We start from the raw sequence: 19,392 nt of genomic DNA on the forward strand, positions 1-19,392 counted from the left end.
CCGCGGCCCGATGCCCTGCCGGTCCCCAGCCTAAAAAAGGTTGGGGACCACTGCTTTAAGATCTCAGCTTTCCCAAACAGTACTGGCCTCTGTGCTTTCAGGGTTTGTTCACCCTTACCAAATTCACCACATCAACCATTCAGGACCTATACTGTATCACCAGGGCTGATTTTGCACAGCAGTAGCTGTGCCGGGCTGCCTGCAGTCCAATGCTATGGACACATTTCAGCAGGACATCTGATGGAAAGCATTCCCACCTTCCTGCAAAATAAAAATAAACGCCCAGTCCGCCCCGCAGTGGACTGAAGGAAAATACTGTATTTGGAGAAAGCCTGCTTACTTATAAGAAGGAATTAGTAGGAAACAACCCAGTATATTCTGTGACTCCTCCTTGATTTCCACACATACGTAACTGCACACACATACAATACAGATGTAGATCCAAGAAAAATAGCTTCCTTCTCTCTTTGTATTCTAAATCTTAAATGGATTTACTTGCCTCGAGACATTATCTAAGTGGCTTTTCAACGGCTTCCCTACAACAATAAATTTCTCAATGTGTGATTGATGAACCCAAAATAACACCAAACCTTTTTGGCATGATACATTACCACTTTTGTTTTTGTTGAGTTTTTATATTTTAAAAAACCCCGGACACATTCACATTTATGGAGATTAGTTCTTTGGCTCGGCTTTCCCAAGCACTGTGCAGAATGACAAGAAAATCCCTGTATTATGCAGAGTAAAAAAAAAAAATGAACAGGATAAACTCTGCTATTGTCAAATCACAAGATTCTGTAGAAAGAGGATTATTCAAATGGAACACAATGTGAACTTGAACAAATAAACCACCAGCTTAGAGAGACACAGAGATATAAAGAGATAATGTGACAGCCACCATCTTGGCAGATGCCCCAGAGATGAAACTAGAGACAACTGCAAGGTTTGTTTGTTTTGGAAAAATCATCTTTCTATAATGCAGATGAAAAGCACACGATACACAAGATACACTTATCCTGACTTTGTAATTCTGCTATTCTTGTGTCTGTTTGGGAAGTAGAAGGCCTGACATGGAGCAAGTAAACAACTCCTCCACTTGTGCTGTCCCTGGGATTAGTGTGTCTGCCCTAAGCAGAAACCATTAATTGATTAATTTGTGCAATTATCCAATCAATGGTTTTATCAAAGGTTAAAAAACAGAATTCCAGTTACTCAGATCCGGCTGTCTGGGTACTCTACTCTGGCTGGTGGCTCCTTCTGCTTGTTCATTTATTTTATTTATTCAGTACATTTTCTTCTGCTCTTACTCCAAGTATCTCAAGGCAGTATATACAGCTGTTATAGTCCTCTCTGGTTCTGCATTCCAGTGGAAGGAAAGTGTACATTCTACATTTGGTTAAGGGCTGGAAACCAGGTAGGGCGGGAGGAGCACGTAAAAACATGCAATCCTAAAAACAGTTTACACTCTTCTAAGCTTGTGTAGGACCACATTTTGGCAGAGAGTCACTCTGCTTGTTGAGTCCTTACAAATGGAAATGGGAATGACATTTAGATAATTTCCACATTAGTGATTTCATTTGGATTTGCTTTTTTTTAAAGTGCTACCTTTTTCTTCTGTTTCCACACTAAAACCTGCCTTTCCACGTGCAGACCCAAATTGCCTTGTCACTTCCCCACAGCAAGGAAATTCCTAGTTACAGCGAGTTCATCTTTCAAGGCAGAATCTAATTCACAGCTGCCAAATGGTGAAACATTTTTAAAAGGTGTGGTCACTTTACAATGCTGTTTTCAGTGTGTTAAAAAATAGTGGTTATGCTGCAGCAGCATTGTAACATGATAAACTACTTTTTAAAAAAATCACATGCTTAGGGGGAAAGGAATCATAGAGTTGGGCCATATAGGCCATCTAGCCCAACCTCCTACTCAATGCAGAATCAGCCTAAAGCATCCAGAATAAGGATCTTTCCAGCTGCTACTTGAGGACTGCTGGGAGGAGGGGGACCTCATCAAGGGCACAGGAGGGTGGAATAAGGTGCAAGCAGGCACCATTTTGCAAAACAAACAGTTTTGGAAAAGGGGAAGGGAGCTGCCTCCGACTCAGATGCAGAAAGCATATATGACAAAAGGGAAATAAGGGGAGGAAAGTCCAAATGTGGAAAACCTAGAGTTGACTTGCAGCATCCAAAGGAAATCTAAAGCAAGTCTAATGTATCTCCTAATGTAGAAATGGTCAGAGTCATGTATTATACCCCAAAAACCCAGTAGTACATAAACAGATTGAAAAATGTATCCTTCCTATAAGCTTTCCATTTAAGAACACAAGAGCTCAGATTTCACATGAAACTTAATTAAGCTAATCATGGTTAATGGAATTGTTTGAACACAAGAGCTCAACAAACTCAGAGTCTGTCAAACATGGATCTGAAGACGGCTTGAAAGTAGTTTACTAACTATGGTTAGCTTTAACTGTAGTCAGTTTTGTGTGACATACAAAGGTGGAGAGTGGCTTGTTTCCCATCAGCATCTTCTTGAATTCCCAGGTTACAGAAACATGAGCTGGAACAGAATTTTGAAGCCATCATTTGTTAATGCAAACTAAGATTTGACCAATTGTCTGCAAGTCAGTTTCACAAATGAACCATAGATGGGTGGCTACCCAAGAAAGGGCTTTCTCAGTCATGGCACTGAACCTTTGGAACTCCTTGCCCTGGGATACTCATCTATTTTCCTCTTATTGTTTTCATCTGCCAGCAGGTGAAAACTCACTAACTCATATGAGCCCTTAAAGGAGGCTTTCTCAGCCAGAGATTTCTTGATGACCCTGGAAAAGTTTCCTGAATGAGTGGGAGTTAATTATGTTTTATATATATTTTAAACTAGAAGCAAACTAGAAGCTATGACGCATGCCTGGATTGTGGCCTTCCTTCCCAAACTGCAAACATTATTAACCACACAATCATATCTCCATGTAGGAAATACCTGAGTGTCTCCCTCCTGTTATGGGAAAGAATCCCATAACAGTCAATGAGCAAGTAAAAAAAGACACTTTGCTCCTGCAACAGCTTCTTCTGCCTCTGCTCTAGCTACTTGTCTTTCAGGCAATGGCAATTTGTACAGCTTGGTGTAGGGGTGAAGAGCAACGGCTTCTAATGTGGCCAGCTGGATTTGATTCCCTGCTCCTCCACATGCTGGGTGGCCTTGGGTTGGGCACAGTCCTGTTAAAAACTGTTGTCACAGAACAGTTTCTCTCAGAGCTCTCTCAGCCTCACCTATCTCACAGGGTGACTGTTGTGGGGAGAGGAAGGGAAGGTTAATATAAGGCACTCCAAGACTCCTTTGGCAGGGAAAGACAGGGTATAAAAACCAACTCTTCTTCCAGAAAATTGCTACTGGGAAACTCTTTACTGGAGAACCCCATGTCCCCATGGCTTCATGGTGCTTCTGTTACCCATCTACAGTTTCCCCAACTTTCATGCCATTGGTCTCAAATTTGCTTGTTGTGACGGTCTTGGAAATATTGCAGGGAGACCAAGATGGAATCCACATGGAAAGGGAAACTCTACACCTTCGCAGGTCCACCCACATCCACATTATTTCCCCTGCTGCAATTGCCTGTGATAGTTATCCCTGAAAACATTCCTCCCTTCTCAGATTGCAAACCTCTCATGACTTACTCATGAGTAAACATTCCCAGGGTAGAGGCTTTTTCTGGCCACTCTAGGGCTGATTCTGCACTTACTTTGTTTATTCCGTTGTGGATCCTGCTGAATTCAGATTTGAATTCGGGTCTTCCTCTATCCCCCCTCCCCATTGAAATAGAAAAGTGCTCTGCACATGGTTAGGGAAGCTCAGAAGGGGAGGGCGGAGCCAAGTGCAGCAGGAGTCTCTTTCTTTTCTTGAAGGGGACAAGGGAAGAGGACTGGAGACAGCAGAGGAGGGGGGAATAAATCCAAGAGGCAAATCTGAGAGAAGTTAGGGCTTCTGGAGCTTCTGCCGAGAGAAGTTAAGGCTTCCCCTTTAAGGGAAGCCTTGCAACATGGGAACAAGGAAACCTTTGAACTGATGCCCTGGCCAATCAGGGCTTTTCTACAGCATAGGAGGCTCGAGGCAGCAAGTTAGTTCGGGACAAGCAGAGAGCTGCACCTTTACTCATGTCGATTTTTCAAATATCAAGAGTTATATCCATTCCAGGATATCCTGGGGAAAAGGGTAGGGTCACTCTGGATCAATCATGCTTGTTGCAGAGGGAAAATTTAAATCGGCCAAAATCAAAATGGAAATCTCATTCAGTGTAGATCAGTGGTCCGCAACCTTTTCCAGGCTGCAGACCGGCGGCAGCGGGGAGGGCGATCGCCCGGCCGCGCATGCCACGCATTCTCTGGCAGTGGCTCCTGGGAATTGTAGTCCATGGACATCTGGAGGGCCGCAGTTTGACTACCCCTGGTGTTAGTTAACAATGCCAAATTAATTCATGTTATTGAGTTTTGCCATTTCCCCTCATTCATGCCATCCAACTAACTTTGGTGTCATGTGAATGGCAGGAAACTATCTGCATGTTAGAAATCTGAAAACTATCTTCTGATGGAAAAACTGAAGGGGAGATAGGAGAGAGAATGCTGTGTTGATTCCAGTCAATTAACTAAAACAGTTAATTGATTCAAGCTGTCTGCTAAAAGTAGAACAAAGTTGACAACTGTCCTGTTGCCAGACAACAAGTTTAAGCCTTCTGGAAGGCAAAAGATTCAGAGAATACTCAAAGCAAGCATGCTGGAGTGTTTGGGAAACCCTGGGACAAAATCCTCTCAGCATGAAGACTTTAAGTAATTCTGAATCGCTCAATAAGCTCTCATTAGCCTGAACCATAAGAACTCTCTTTGCATGTCCTGGTTTTACCTCAGAAATTTCAACCCCTGATTTCAGCTGACCTTTCCCTTCTATGTTGAATAAAATATCTTGTTGATTTAGAATATTAACACATCTCAAGTGCCATTAAAGTTAACAGGGGCTTCCAATCCTTCCCTCAGGTTCCTGGGTTGAGCAAATAACCAAAATATTATACCTGACAGGGTGGGTGAGCCAGAGTTCTTCAGCAAAGAACAAAACACATTACTGGGGTAGCTCAGACAGGGAAATAAAAATGGAGGGGCGATCTTGTCTCTGACGGGAGAGAAGTGGACAGGAGCATCATATTTGATTGTAGTACTAGGATACAGAAATAAAACCTGCATCTAGTTTGTCCCACCACAAACTAAAATAAGAAAATATTTTATACATTTGTGAGGAATTACTACAGAATTCCTGTCAGAAACGGCACCACCACATGAACCAAGAGAGGCACACAGGAACAGTCAAGGAGAGGAAACAGCCACTAAGGAGAAACCTAGTCAGGAGGCAGAAATAATGAGAATGAAAACTGAACTGGTGAATACAATCTGAGAGGAAAAAAAGCCAAGACTTAAGCTGAGAGAGTCAAGATTCAAGCAAAGAAAAAGCCAATACTGAAAAAACAGAATTAGCCAGAATTCAGTCAGAACAAGGAAAAACTGTGATGGCACAGTGGTGTGTGTGTGTGTGTGTGTATGAGCTGAGAGGGATCATGAGAAAGAAATGTATAATATAAAAATTCAGTTAAGGGCAGAATTGCCATTTCCACAGAGAGGTGGTCTCCAGACTACAGAGATCAGCTCCTCTGGAGAAAATGGATGCTTTGGAGCAGTGGTCCCCAACCTTTTTATCACCGGGGACCACTCAACGCCGGGGACCACTCACTGGGGTCCACTCAGCGCCTTTTACTGAGGCCCGGTGGGGGGGGGGTAGTTTACTCCTCTACTCTCAACCACTGCCCTAACGCTCTCTGATCGCTATGGTAATGTTTCAACATCCATTCACAATAAGATACAGACACGCCACAACAATGAAGTGTGTTGTAAAGGGCTGGGGGGGGGTGAAGTAAAGGGCCGGGGGGGGAGAAGGCGTCCTTCGGGGCCCACCTCCAATTAGTCGAAGGACCACATATGGTCCGCAGCCCACAGGTTGGGGATCACTACTTTGGAGAGTGGGCTCAATTGCATTCACCCCAGTGAGGTCTTGTCTTCTCAGCTCAACTCCTAAAACTCCAGGGGTTCCCCGATTTGAAGCTGGCAACCATAACCTTCCCCACCCTCCTGCTGGCTGTTAGAAGGTGTGTGTGTGTGGGGGGGGGGACTGAGAACTCTATTAACTTATCACCAGCTACTTAATTGACTAGCAGGAGGGCATGTTTGGCCATAATAAGATGCGACACAGAGTTGGTATTAACATGGCCACAGTTTTATTTGCACCTCCCATTGGAGGGTTGGGCCAACACAATGGAACCTGACCCATCATTTTATTTATTTAGATTTCTATACCGCCCATCTGTCCAGCTGCTCAATCATAGAGTCCAGAGGCGTCCTGGGACCTGCTGCATTCCCAGCCAGGAGAGCAGACACTTTACCTTCTGGATTCCCCTCTCTGGGAAGTGGCCTGGAGGGGGCGGCAAAGGCACCCACCTCACTTGGCTATCCCCAGCCTCTTGGCAATGAGTCCCTGGCCTCCCAGCCAGGTCAGCCGCTCCTTAATGGGGCCCCCAAACCCCAGGTGGCTGGCATGCAGACCAGATTCCCTGCCAATAAGCTCCTGATCATGCATTACACCACCAACGTTCCTGCCAACCCTCCAGAAACCTCAAGCCAAGCATGTAGGGTTGTCCTAAATCAGTGAAGCCATAAATTGCAGCCCCAATCCTAAAGGTGAACTCCATCCTTCTGGAAAAAGGGGGGGGTTAATGATAAGAAATGTCAGGGTGCAGTATAACCTGACAACCTAGTTCCACTATCAACTTTTTAACTGTTCTGTTAACTTCAGCTTTGCCAGGTTAACTTGGTCCGAGCAAACCGCCCCCTTCCAAAACAAGTTTTCCAATAACTTATACCACAAAATCAAAGTCTGAGGAAGTTCTGCCTCAGCACTTTCAGGTCAACCGAAATAATGTTAATCAACTTGAGGCCAGATGTCCGCAGTAGGTCCTTCTCCCCCAGGTGGATAATGATTACTGTGGGCAGTCCTCCATGGAGCACCTCATCTGCTATGATGTCTATGAACGACGTCCTGGTTAGACTGCGATGTCCCAACCAAATAATGTTCACTCGTTCCTTGAGCTCGAGGTGGCTCCTCCATCTGGAACTCTCAGCATATTTTCCTTCCCAAAATGCAATGCTATGCCCCACAATAAGGACCAGGAATACTGTGGGAATCCGTCCGGGAACAAGCCACATGTTAGGGAGGCAAAAGAGACCGAACATAAGTTTTATAAGCCTGTGAATGCCTTCTACCCAGACCCACGATTTCCTGGGGCGTTGACCATCTTGAAATGCCTGGGTTGCTGCCCCAAACTGGAAGGAGTGGCTAACCATAGCATTTGGCTGGTAGACCCATTCGGAATAGGCAGGGATGCATGATGGTCGCAAACTGCAACTGGGATAGGCATGAACCATCCTGATGAATCAACAGGATGCCAGGCATGTCTGGACAGGCTACCAAGTACTTAGTTAAGCAATGGACTGGCCACAGTTCTTTACCTGCTGCCCTGAGTAAAAATGTGCGCTGACCGTGCAGCTCTCGGTCAGTTTTTTACTTCCTAATAATTAAAAATACCCCAATTATCAGTAAGCTGCACGTCCTTTTCCATTAGTGCCTCACGCACTGCTGTAACCCATGAAGGTGCTAGCAGCTCACTGCTCCGAAAAGCCCCATGGTATGCCAATAAAAATGACTCTTCCATTAAGAAAGCTTTGTATGCATTGTAGCAAATCCTTTAAAATGCCCAACAACTCCTTTTAGTATTAACTGGGTGATGGGGGGCCTGGAATCTTCTCTTCATGGGGCCTGCTTGCCCCAGCCCATGAATGACACACCAGGATTCCAGTTTCGAAACAATTTGCTGCAGAATGACAATCCTGCCAATTTCACCCTCATAGTCTTGTGTGATTTGCTTGCTCTTGCAAATCAGCCAGGTAATGCAGTAAAAGGCTCTCTCTCATGGCCAAGTAGATTTGTAGCCTGCCTTTCTGGCAAAATCCAAGACGCCCTTTGCTACCGTTTTGTAAGCCCATGATGTGGATGCACACTATGGGGCCCTACACTCCATCCCATATCAGACAAGGCCAAGCCTCCACAGGCCATCCAGGTACTTGTCTGGGTCCTGGCTCGCCCCTGGTGTAAACTGCCAAACCCTCTTGAGCTGAAATTGAGAGAGGGCATCAGCTATTTCATTCCTCACCCCTGCTATGTGCTTTTCTGTAAAGGAGATAGTAGACTCTAGGCAGGTGAGAACCATCTGCCGCACAGACTGGGTGGTTTGGCTGTTTAATATGCTCACAACTGCCTGGTTGTGGAGGAGTGGGAAATCAAACCTGGCTCCCCAGATTAGAGGCCGCTGCTCTTAACCAGTACACCAAGAGTCAGTAATCATCATGACCCTTTGTGAAATCATGGTGATAGGCCAGAGTGGGGCCATTTTAGATTCATCTTAGTTTAGAACCATTATAGAAGGCTGCATGCTGCTTAAGCAGGCTAAGTGCCGCACGCGTGCAGAGCAGAATGTACCAGTTGACATGCTGAAAACTAAAGCCATTGTTCTGTGTTAGACAGGACATGCTCAAGGCCAGACCAACAAGATTGTAGCCATCTTAAATAACAATGCGCAGCTGGAGTAGGCAGAATTTAGCAAACCCGCAAGAGTGTACCAGAACATAGTTGATAAAGTAGAGAATTGTAAATAAGCCATTGTGCAGCAATAGGCAAGCTGACCTTGCATTATTATCTATTAATTTTGCAGATTTTATTTAATTTTATTATATTTACTAGGGGCAAAGCCCATTGTATCCAAGAATACAACGGACGCTAGAGCTTAGCAGTGGGAAGAGGAAGAGGAGGAATTGTCCAGTCTGTAAAGGCATGGGGTTGAATGTGTGTATTGTGTGAGAGGTTGTGGTGGCATGATGGCAAATGAGGCTATGGGTGTGGAGATATGGGTGTCAAGAACCTGTGGTTTGGAATGTTCGTTGAGTGTCGGAGAAGACTGATCCTTGAGAATTGTGGCATAGTGGTTACAGATGAGCTTTCCAGAGCTATGTCTTCAGATATGTGAAGGGAAAATCAGACTGGAGACTCTTCTTAGGGGGAGATTACATGGCAACCAATTCCTCTCAGTTCTGCGACATTTCCCTTCTTGTGTGAATTAGACCATAGACACCGAAATGCTCCCCTGCCCTAATACACATGGGGTAGTCACAGTACACAGATGTCCACCCTGTTCCTTCTGTCTCTATCTTTTCACTGTTGATAAAATGTTATGTGCCCACGTGCTTCTTTCATGGTTGTTCCTTAGAAGAACTGGATTTTTGTACCCTGTTGAGACCCAAAGGAGTTTCAAAGTGGTTTACAAACACCTTTTCCCCTTCGTTTCCCCACAATAGACAACCTGTGAAGAGGTCTGAGAGAACTGGGAATGGGCCACAGTGACCCAGCAGGCCCTCAGGTGTCTCAAAGCATTTTCCAATCATCTTCCTTTCCTCTCCCCATAGCAGACTCCCCATGAGGGAAGCTGGCAACCTTAAGAGGATGTCTCTGTGTGCATAGCAGTCTTGACCTTAGAAAGGTTTTTTATACTGTTTTTTATTTGCCAGGCCAAGGTTTAAAAAGTCGCTTCAATTCCCATGTCTCTCCAGCCATTTACTTGTTCACTATTTACAGTTTCAGGCTGTAAATATTTAGATCTTCCTGCACTTTCCAGACTCACAGGATTGATGCTGGTCTGCCTGTCTGCGCTCCAGAATACAAACAGTTGCTGGTAACAGCTGGCCATAGCCCATAGCCCAGGAGGGACGAAATACACATGGCTTAGCTGTGTCTAACCCCCAGCCAGAGCAGTATTTTAAGTGAGAAGGCGCTTTTCTGTGGCCTTCCTGTCAGCCAACTGTTTGGCAGAAGGGGAAAGTTCCCACCCCTCAAAAAGAAGGGGGGAGGGAGCCCTCAGATTCCCCTGTGTTGCTCTTGGAAACGCCTCCCTCCCATCAGAGCTTCCATTGCAGCAGGCCTGAAGGGAGGGGGGAGGGAGGGAGTGCACTCAGCAGCCTCCTGCCAGCTCTGTCAGGGTTCTGAGGCAAAGTTACAGTTGGACGCAACAGTTAGGACACCCTTGGGGCAAAAAGGGTTGACACAGCCTGTCCAAGCCTCATTCCCCTTGGCAGCCCTACTGACCTCCTCTCCCTGTGGTGGACAGGGGCAGATTGGCAGTGATGTCTCTAGTTTGCCCCGGGCTGGGTGGGCAGGCTCTGTCAGAACTTTGGCCCTGTCAGTACTTTGGCTTTGAGCCTACTGACTGGCTGGAACTCTGGTCTGTTCTCCCAATCGGAAGGAGCTCTGTGCTTCCAATTGGGCCCTCACCCAGACCAGCCCCGCCCACTCTCTGCCCACTCAGGCAGCTGTATAAAGATATACCGTGCTCCCTTTTGGCTCAGAGCAGTTTACATTGTAACTCCATAAAGCCATACAGCATGCTGAACTTCTTGGCTTATGGGAGCAAGTTAACCCTTAATCTATATTCTGTTTTCTAACATAGTGGCCAATGATGTCATGGATAGATCCCCAGGCTGTTTTTGCTGGGATCTCCTTTACTACAATAAAGTTTCATTCTGCTTGGACAGAATCTCTCCTGTTGTGTTTTTATTGGAGCAAGGAACAACAGGCTACACCCTCATTTGGACTACAAGGAGAGGGACTTTCTTCCACAGGATGAACCTAACAGTCCCCACTAACTACAGAAATTTTAGACACAATTCTGGAAAAACAGTTTACAATTTATAAGCTGCCATTGCAAATTTCTTCACTAAGTTTGTTTTGAGACACTGTAAGAAATTTAAGTTTACTTTAGGAGGAGATGGCTACCAACTGATGCTGTAAGTCTTTATTTTATTTATTTTTAATCCAGGTATGTTGGGGAGCCAACTTGGTGTAGTGGTTAGGAGTGCTGACTTCTAAGGTTTGATTCACCGCTCCTCCTGCACATGCAGCCAGCTGGGTGACCTTGGGTTTGCCACAACACTGATCAAACTGTTCTGACCAAGCAGTAATATCAGGGCTCTCTCAGCCTCGCCTCCCTCACAGGGTGCCTGATGTGGGGAGAGGAAAGGGAAGGTGATTGTAAGCCACTTTGAGACTCCTTCGGGTAGAGAAAAGCAGCATACAAGAATCAACTCTTTTACGTCTCCTTCTGTATTCAATGGAAAAGTCTAAATATAAATCTCACCTTTCTTGGAATTATCCCCCCAAAGTGTACTGTTTTACTAAATGCTCTGCATGTTATAGCAAATCAATGTAATTGACCATGTTTTCCAAGGACTATGCCATTCAAAGAAATAGGCCTTAAAGGCAACACTGTTCAAGTACCTCAAGTTTAAAAAACAAATAAATAAGAAAGGGAAGCATTCTGAACTATATTGAGTCTTTTCCTCTATTTAAATTAGAACACTTGTTTTGACAAGCATATGCAGACATATCCGAACTTTCTCCAAGATGCCCCCTTTTTCCCATTATAGGATGGCAAAAGGTGAAGGGTCTGTGGAACACTGACATCTTGTGACCAGATCAAGCAATAACTCCCCCTCCCCCATTTATCTACAACCCTATAATAATGTTTATTTAATTTATTTATTATTACATTTGTATACTGCCCTCCCTTGAGGCTCAAGACGGTTCACATAGAACATAACAGAATAATACATCAAACTCACTAATTATAATGAATGAAAGGTAGCAATAATAATAACAATAAACACATAAAATAACGTTCTAACATAGTGAACAATCTAACAAGCCCATGGTTGGTAAGTTCAGTTGTATGGGTTCAAGGAAGGGAAGTTTGGGCCCCAGTAGATGGACTCCGGGGAATGGTAGAGGGCAGGAAGGCCTGGAGGATCATTGTCCATGGGGTCGCAATGGGTCGGACACCACTTCACACTTAACAACAACAAAGATGTTGTTTAGTTTTGGTCAACCTCAACCAAATACCTGGTGGAGGACGTTCTTTTTGCAGCCCCTGCGGAACTGTTTCAGTTCTGTTATATACAGCACAGCTAACCATGGGAACTACTTAGTATGTTTCAAATCCAGTGGGGTTCCCCAAGTTAAAGAAAAATCCAGTTTGTAACATAATTCTAAAACCTGGGAGGTAAAATAATTTTAAAACCCAGGGGGAGAAAGCAGCTGGGAGAGACGTCCCGTGTCTCTTGCCGCTCTCAGATTCTGCTGAAGAGGCAGAGATCTTGCTGCTCAGCCAGACTTCTTGCCACCCCGAGCCCCTGCCTGACGCCTGCTGACCCCAAGGTGGGGAGCAGCGGGGGAGAAACTGGTCCAGGCACAAAGAGAGATGCTAATTGCCTTTCATTAAAAGGGAAGGGGGCAGGGGAGGAGTGGGGACCACAGAGGAGGGAGGAAGAAGCCCTCTGCATGTTGAAATCATTAGAGCAACTAAAAAAATGGCAGGCTTCCCATGCTGTGGAAAATTGTAAAAGAGTGTCTTGATGTCAAGGAGCAGAAAGGAAAACCCCATTCTGCTAAATGACTAAAATACTGAAGAGTTTGTTTCAAGAGCTGTTAATCTTCTATTCAGAGTGTCTGTGCCTCTATGAATATGTGGATACACATTTAAATGAATAAGTATAATTAAATATATCCTTATCTATGGTTCCACTATATATTTGTGAAACAGCCTGGAGGGGGGGGGGGTGGAACGTGTCCAGCTGATCAAGTTGAATAGGGCCAATCAGGGTGCCCTGCCCCTGCAGCTCCTGCCCTCCATCCCTGGACTCTAGCCTCTTTGCTCTCAGACGCGCCTCAGTGCTTGGAGCCAGCAGCAGGTAAGGGAAGAGTGCCCTGGGCAAAGGGTTGTGATGGAGGGCCTGCTAATGAGGGCCTCTTGGCCTGCTAAGCAGGGCCTGCTGACTGCCTGTTAAGGAGCTCTGTTCTGGGCCTGCTAACGAGCTGGCCAATCCCCGCCCGCCCAACTTGATCTGGCTGCGAGCTGCGGCCCAAAGCCACCTTAAGCTGCCTGGTTGGGGGCTAGGGGAGGGGACCCTTTCAAGGCCCGTTCTTAGGAACACACTTTGGAGCTAGTATATATATATTTCGGCAATCTCCGGAAGTTCATATGCCAATTAGCCATCCTGGGAGGGGATTAGTTGCTCAAAGTGATTGACAGTGGTAGGCAGGCCAAAGCACAACAAGATTAAAGCATGTTGCTCTCTCTTAACTTTCCCAGCAGCAAGTGAGGAGTGCCAGATGCACGAAAAGCGGCCAGAAACATGCGAGACAGCTTGAAAAGTGTGGAGTGTTGGTGAGTCGTGATTAATTCTCACGCTTTGCCGTCCAGCAGGCTTCACGTTATAATGCCCAATGTGCGGAAAAGCCTGCAGTTCCATGGAGAAAGACTGCAACCCGAATGAGTTTAAAGGGACAACAGTGGGGAACGATAAGAAGCGCCGAGGTCCGTCTGGACTAAATGGAAAAGACAGGGGAGCAGGAGGAGAAAATAAGAAGACAAGTAGTAGGCAAGATAGAGAGACAGAAGAGCAGAGGGGGAGGAGGATACCTACCCAAACCTGGTAGAAGTCAGAGGAAACCGGAGGGACGACAGTGTAGAGATTTCTCAACCAGCCCGCAAGAGGGGTGGAGAGCTGGAGGGACCAACATTAGACACCCCAGCTCAGGCACCCCAAGGAAGGGCCAGATCAAGGACCTGAATGTGATGGAACCTAGAAGCCAAGAGAGTTAACTTACCTGAACCAATAGTAGAGGCTGGAAGAAAGAAGGGGAAGAAAGAGAACGGAACAGCCCAGAGGACGTGTAGAGAATCTTAGGGACAGGAAGGGTGGGGCAGGAAAGAGACGGGGAGACTAAATAGGAAGGATGGAATCAGCACAAGGGTATATAAGGAGGAAAAGGAAAGGGTGGTTGGTTGTTGTGGGATGGAGAAAACACCTGGTATATGGAATGATACCGAATAAATGTCTGTAAGCTGCCGAGAGTTTGGAATCGTTTGCCTCTGACCAGAGGGAAGCAGGGATACATCACGGCAGAGAAGGAGGAAGCCTCGGAGAAGAAGGGCGCCTCACAGACTTTGAGACAAAAAACAGCCTAAAGAGAAAGGGAGCAGCAAATCTTCCACTATACTTTGGTTGCACTAGGGTCTTTCTAGCTGTTTTTATTAATTGATTGATTGAAAGCTCTGGATTGTCAGAATTGGTTCCCCTCCCTCCCATATCATATCAGTTGCCTTGAGAGTATATCAGGTTTTCCATTTTCTCCTAAATGATGCATTCCAGCACAGAAGCAACACTCCATTACACTTGTTCAATAAAACAAATGCAAAACTCATAATCTTTCAAAGGTTCAAGTCTGACAGCTTGGCACAGCTTTATAGGCATTCTTTTGTTTCCTGGCTGCTTTTGTTCCACAAAACTGTTTTTTTTAGCTTTTTGTGGCAGTCTGTACATACCAGTTCTATAGTTCCTGGTCCTGGAGCTGCCTATTTGCCTCTTGGGCACTGTTCCTAGTGCTATCCTCTACCCATCCTGAAACCTCTGCTCTTCTGCCTACTACCATCCAAGGATACTTTAGAGATGGTTAAGAACATAAGGACATGAAAAAGCCCTAACCGATCAGACCAATGGTCCATCTCCTTCAGCACCCTCCTGTCTCACCCAATGGTCAACCAGTTCCTCTGGACAGCCAACAACAGGGCATAGAAGTTAAGGTTCTGTATGACATTGAAAACTGCAGATACTTGGTTACCTCAGCAACCAAGGATGGCATGATAAGAAAACTTTTGACAGAAGACAAATGCTATCTAATACACCCTCCTTCCTTTCACTTTTGGTTTCTTTAGTACAGAAACTTCACAGGCTGGTTTGTAATTGAGGGAGAACATTTAAACTGGGAGCAACTGTGCTCAGTTTCTATTAGACCAGCCATGGTTGCATTTATTTGTTTCAATACACAATGCAAAGAATTGCACTGCCCATTGTCTATGTTGTTCTGTTTTCTAGCCCCGCTTTGTTGTCTGTATTGTGTCATCCAGTTTTTATTGCATTTTAAATTATTCCTATTGCATACTCCACACTAAATTTCAGCCAAAAAAAAAGCCTATGAATGAAGCAAAACAAAAAAGCATCCCCTCTAAAAAGCATATAATCCCTAATTACTATGAGATACTTACACATGCAGGCTGTACAATAATTCCCTTACCCAATAATTTTGTAATGAAGTATTTATAAAGGGAGCAAGGAGATAACATTAGCAAATGTTAACGTAGTCTAATATTTCCAGTAGAACAACATCTCTGTCTGGGGACTTTTCTGCCATCTATGCTGGAGCTATGATAAGTGCATATATTCAAAGCTATGAAATATTTGATGAATGGGAACATGATTTTAAAGTCCGGTGCTACAGTCTGATATTTCTATTATGCTGCAGCAGCACTGTCAAAAATGGCTCACACAAATACACTGATGAAAAGATAATCACTCGTTTTTGACATTATATGTGAGAGAGACACTTCACAGAGGTACCGGCAAGGAACAGGAACAAATAAATGTCTTCTGCAAAGTCTGCTGGTTGGCGATCTTGATAAGAAAAATCTTTTCTGCATCTATTCCACATCAAGTGACCTTTGCCTATCACCACAAGATGAACACCATAAAAAAGCTAGATTTCTTGTTAAACAGTAAAGTAGATCTAGCCTTGAAAATACACATTTCCATACGCTCCTAGGGAATACATTCTTTTAGTATATATATGAGCAAGCTACCATGGGCTATACATATCCAACACATGCAATATTCTAAAATGTTTATGGAAAAGTGTTAAGTCATGATTTCTAGGACTTTCTGGGTATCTGACCTTGTTTTGGGCTCCTCCAGAGTTCCCTCTTCCCTCTTGTACTGGTATATCTACCCGAGTGCTTCACTGTGCCACCTCAGGTTGCCACCTCTTCACTGAGAAATTCTTGATTTGGGGGTGAAGCCTTCGGAGGGCAGGCTTGGGAGAAGGAAGGGACTTCAGTGGCACAGAGTCCACCCTCTAAAGCAGCCATTTCCTCCACAGACACTGATTTCTGTAGACTGAGGATCAGTTGTAATTCTGGGAGATCTCCAGGCCCCACTGAAGGCTGACAATCCTAATGTACCTAATCAATCTGCCTAATGTACCTAATCAATTTACTCAATTGCCCCTTCTGCTTCCTATTGCCATCTCCAAAACAGCAACCAAACCCTTCCATAATGAGCTGAGGTGAAGGGAGAAGGTACGCCATTGTTGCACACTATTTCTGCACTAGGGATATCGTTCAGGATTGAATTGTAACGGGTTGAGGGTTTTTTTGCCTGTTTCTGCACTGAAATTCACGTCTTCCGGTGCAGACCTGAATTTCCCCCTCACTTGTCCTGCAGCAAAGGAATCCCCCCAAAAACGATCTTCATTTTTTAAAGCAAAGACTAACAGGGCTGAATTCAGGGCTGCCAAATGTGGAAATGCACGCAATCAGGTTTTCCCCCTATGTCCACCATTTTGAGTTGTTTGGGAATGCCCCTTGCCTCGTTGCTGTCCTCTCTCCCCACTCCCTCCCTCCCCCTCTCCCATTTGGGGCATGATAGATTTCTTGTGTGTTGTCATATGCCGCCTTAAAAAAAACACCAGTGGGATAGAAATATGTAAAACATAGCAACCAAATTCAAACTGGGGAAAAAAATTAAAATGGCAGCCATCAACTGCTTGTATAAACAAAGCTCTAACAATATTCAGTCCAAGGGAAATGGCACAAGGCTTCCTTTTTTAAATCTTATTATAAAAGAAGACAGCCATTGTGCCTTTGGGACACTGCACAGATGAATCATCCCAAATATCTCTCCTGCCATATTCCTCCTCTCCCATTTCAATGATGTACAACAGCTTTAAGTGAAGTAATTACTCAGCTTTTGACAAAGCTAATTCTTGTGAGGGAAGATTCAAGTGGGAGGCCGTGTTGCTCTGAAGTCGCAGAACTAAGTCTGAGGCCAATGGCACCTTTTAAGACTCACTAAGTTTTAGTCGCGGTATCAGATTTGGGGGGAAGCACACTTTATCAGACTATGACATGGGAATTACAGGAGCACATATAAAAGTAGACTGAGAGTGGATCAATACACAGCGTAATGAAGGTGTTTATCAAATACAAGGGTCTTATAGAAATAGGAAGTTATATTAAGTAAGGAAATTAAAATGTAAAGATTAATGGACAGATGCATTCCTTTATAATGTTGTCCCTCTCTCCCCCCCCCCAGATTGAACCCAAAAGAATGATGCCCTTATAAACTTCACTTTTAGCATACCGAGGGCAAAGCGACCAGGGCAAGTGTCCTAGTTGCCAGTTGATGAGGCAGAGCAGGAGCTGAGTATGCTGAGACAGGAGCCACAGGGGTTGTAGGAGCATTAAGAAGTAGGCCACCAGTGCCTGATCACATGGGGACACTTTCAGCACCAAACCAGCCAAACCTGAGCCTTTGTGCTGTGCAGGGCCAGACATACTCGTCCATGTGTCACCCTGAGTCCACTAGAGGGAGTTAAAGAGTTGGGGTATTCCTAATAAGGAAGAAAAGGCTCAATTTACCCTCTCCCTTCAGAAGCACGCCTTTGCATAAGAAGAAGAGTTGGTTCTTATATGCTGCTTTTCCCTACCCGAAGGAGGCTCAAAGTGGCTTACAGTTGCCTTCCCTTTCCTCTCCCCACAACAGACACCTTGTGGGGTGGGTGAGGCTGAGAGAGCCCTGATATCACTGCCCAGTCAGAACAGTTTTATCAGTGCCGTGGTGAGCCCAAGGTCACCCAGCTGTTTGCATGTGGGGGAGCGCAGAATCGAACCTGGCAAGCCAGATTAGAAGTCCACGCTCCTAACCACTACACCAAACTGGCTCTATCTAATAAAAACTATATTAACATTTTAGGCAAGGAATCCTGCTGCCGCTTGTCTCCTGATGCCTTCCATCTGGAAAATGCAAAGATGCCAGAGACTTCTGTGAGGAACAGAAGACCTTCCAACACAGCACAGCTGCAAGTTGGTGGTTCTTCAAGGGATTGCCTGGGCAGAAGTCAAAAAAGAACGGAAGCCCCAGTCTGCCCAAATAAAACAGGCCTGAATGGTTAACTCTCGGTTGCTGTTGGACATGTTTAATTATTGTTCCGAAGATGGTATCTGTTGAAGTTGGGTTATAGCTATTTCCATAAATGCAAGTGTCACAAGGTAGGATCACACTGTCATAGATCTGAACTCACTCCCTTCTTCAATAAAAAGAATTTTTTGATATTGTTGTTTAAACTAAATAGGTTACACATGCGCTCTCCTCACCCCTAGGAGTACAGTCAGAGACTCGCAGCCTAAGAAGGCCCAGCTGTGGTTGTGCTGCAAACTATCCAGTCATCCTTGCCTGTGAGGAGGGGACAAGGCTTGCCAGCCATGAGAGTGTCAGGCTAGTGCTGCAGCAGCTGTTGGGCCTGTGGAAGGCAAGGGCACTCCCTCCAGGAAGACTAGAGCCTGTTTTCTGACACGTCCCTTTCATTCAGGGGCTGCTCAGTCCGTTCTGCAGAAGGGTGGGCACTTCTGTGCTCAGGCTGGCTGGCAGATGGTGGCATTGTGACCGTGACTGACTATTTCCAAGTGGAAGCAAGCTTCACCCCCTACCCTGTGTCACAAACACCTGCCCACATACTTGCCCTGAGATCCAATTAGGCTAGGTATGCCACTGGAGCCTGGAGATTAGTTGCAAGTCCAGGATCTCCAGGCCCCACCTGGAAGTTGAACAAATCTAGCAGACATTCCTCTGGATGCTAACTCTAATGGGAAAAGTTGTCCTTTACTGTGCAAAGGCAATGTTGCTGGCCAAAAGGGAGGAGGGATTGCATGCGTTTGTTTTTAAAATCATTTTCAGGTTCCTCTGGCACTTCTGCAGCCCATTTAGCAAACGCTTCAAGATAAGTCATCTAACAGGTCTGCAAGAAAAAGGACAGTTCCGATGAAATGTCTTGCTTCAGAAATGCAGTATATATTATTTACAGAGTTATTTTTATAATGGGGGAAAATTCCTGCAATACAAATAAAACTTAGGACTTGAACAAATGCTGTAATCAATGGAATGTTCAAATGGCAGCACACTTGAACTCTCCCACCCTACTGAAAACATTTCTCAAGATTCATCTTGGTCATGAGTAAATTCTGTGGCTACGATTCAAATCACCCATGCAACTGGTTGCATATACACTTCTAAGAGGGCCTCCTGTTTGGAA

The 19,392-nt window shown here is 45.1% G+C and overlaps 1 long non-coding RNA gene across 1 annotated transcript in view; it reads left to right on the forward strand.

Annotated features, from left to right (window-relative positions):
• LOC143823911 (uncharacterized) overlaps nucleotides 1–13,648 on the forward strand; it is a 114,144-nt gene extending 100,496 nt beyond the window's left edge. Inside the window, exon 3 of the long non-coding RNA XR_013226642.1 lies at nucleotides 13,340–13,648. This is a non-coding gene — a long non-coding RNA (uncharacterized LOC143823911). The remainder of the gene's footprint in view (nucleotides 1–13,339) is intronic.
• Nucleotides 13,649–19,392: the final 5,744 nt, after the last annotated feature.

The sequence above is a fragment of the Paroedura picta genome, chromosome 1, assembly GCF_049243985.1.
Source record: "Paroedura picta isolate Pp20150507F chromosome 1, Ppicta_v3.0, whole genome shotgun sequence".
NCBI classification, from domain to species: domain Eukaryota; kingdom Metazoa; phylum Chordata; class Lepidosauria; order Squamata; family Gekkonidae; genus Paroedura; species Paroedura picta.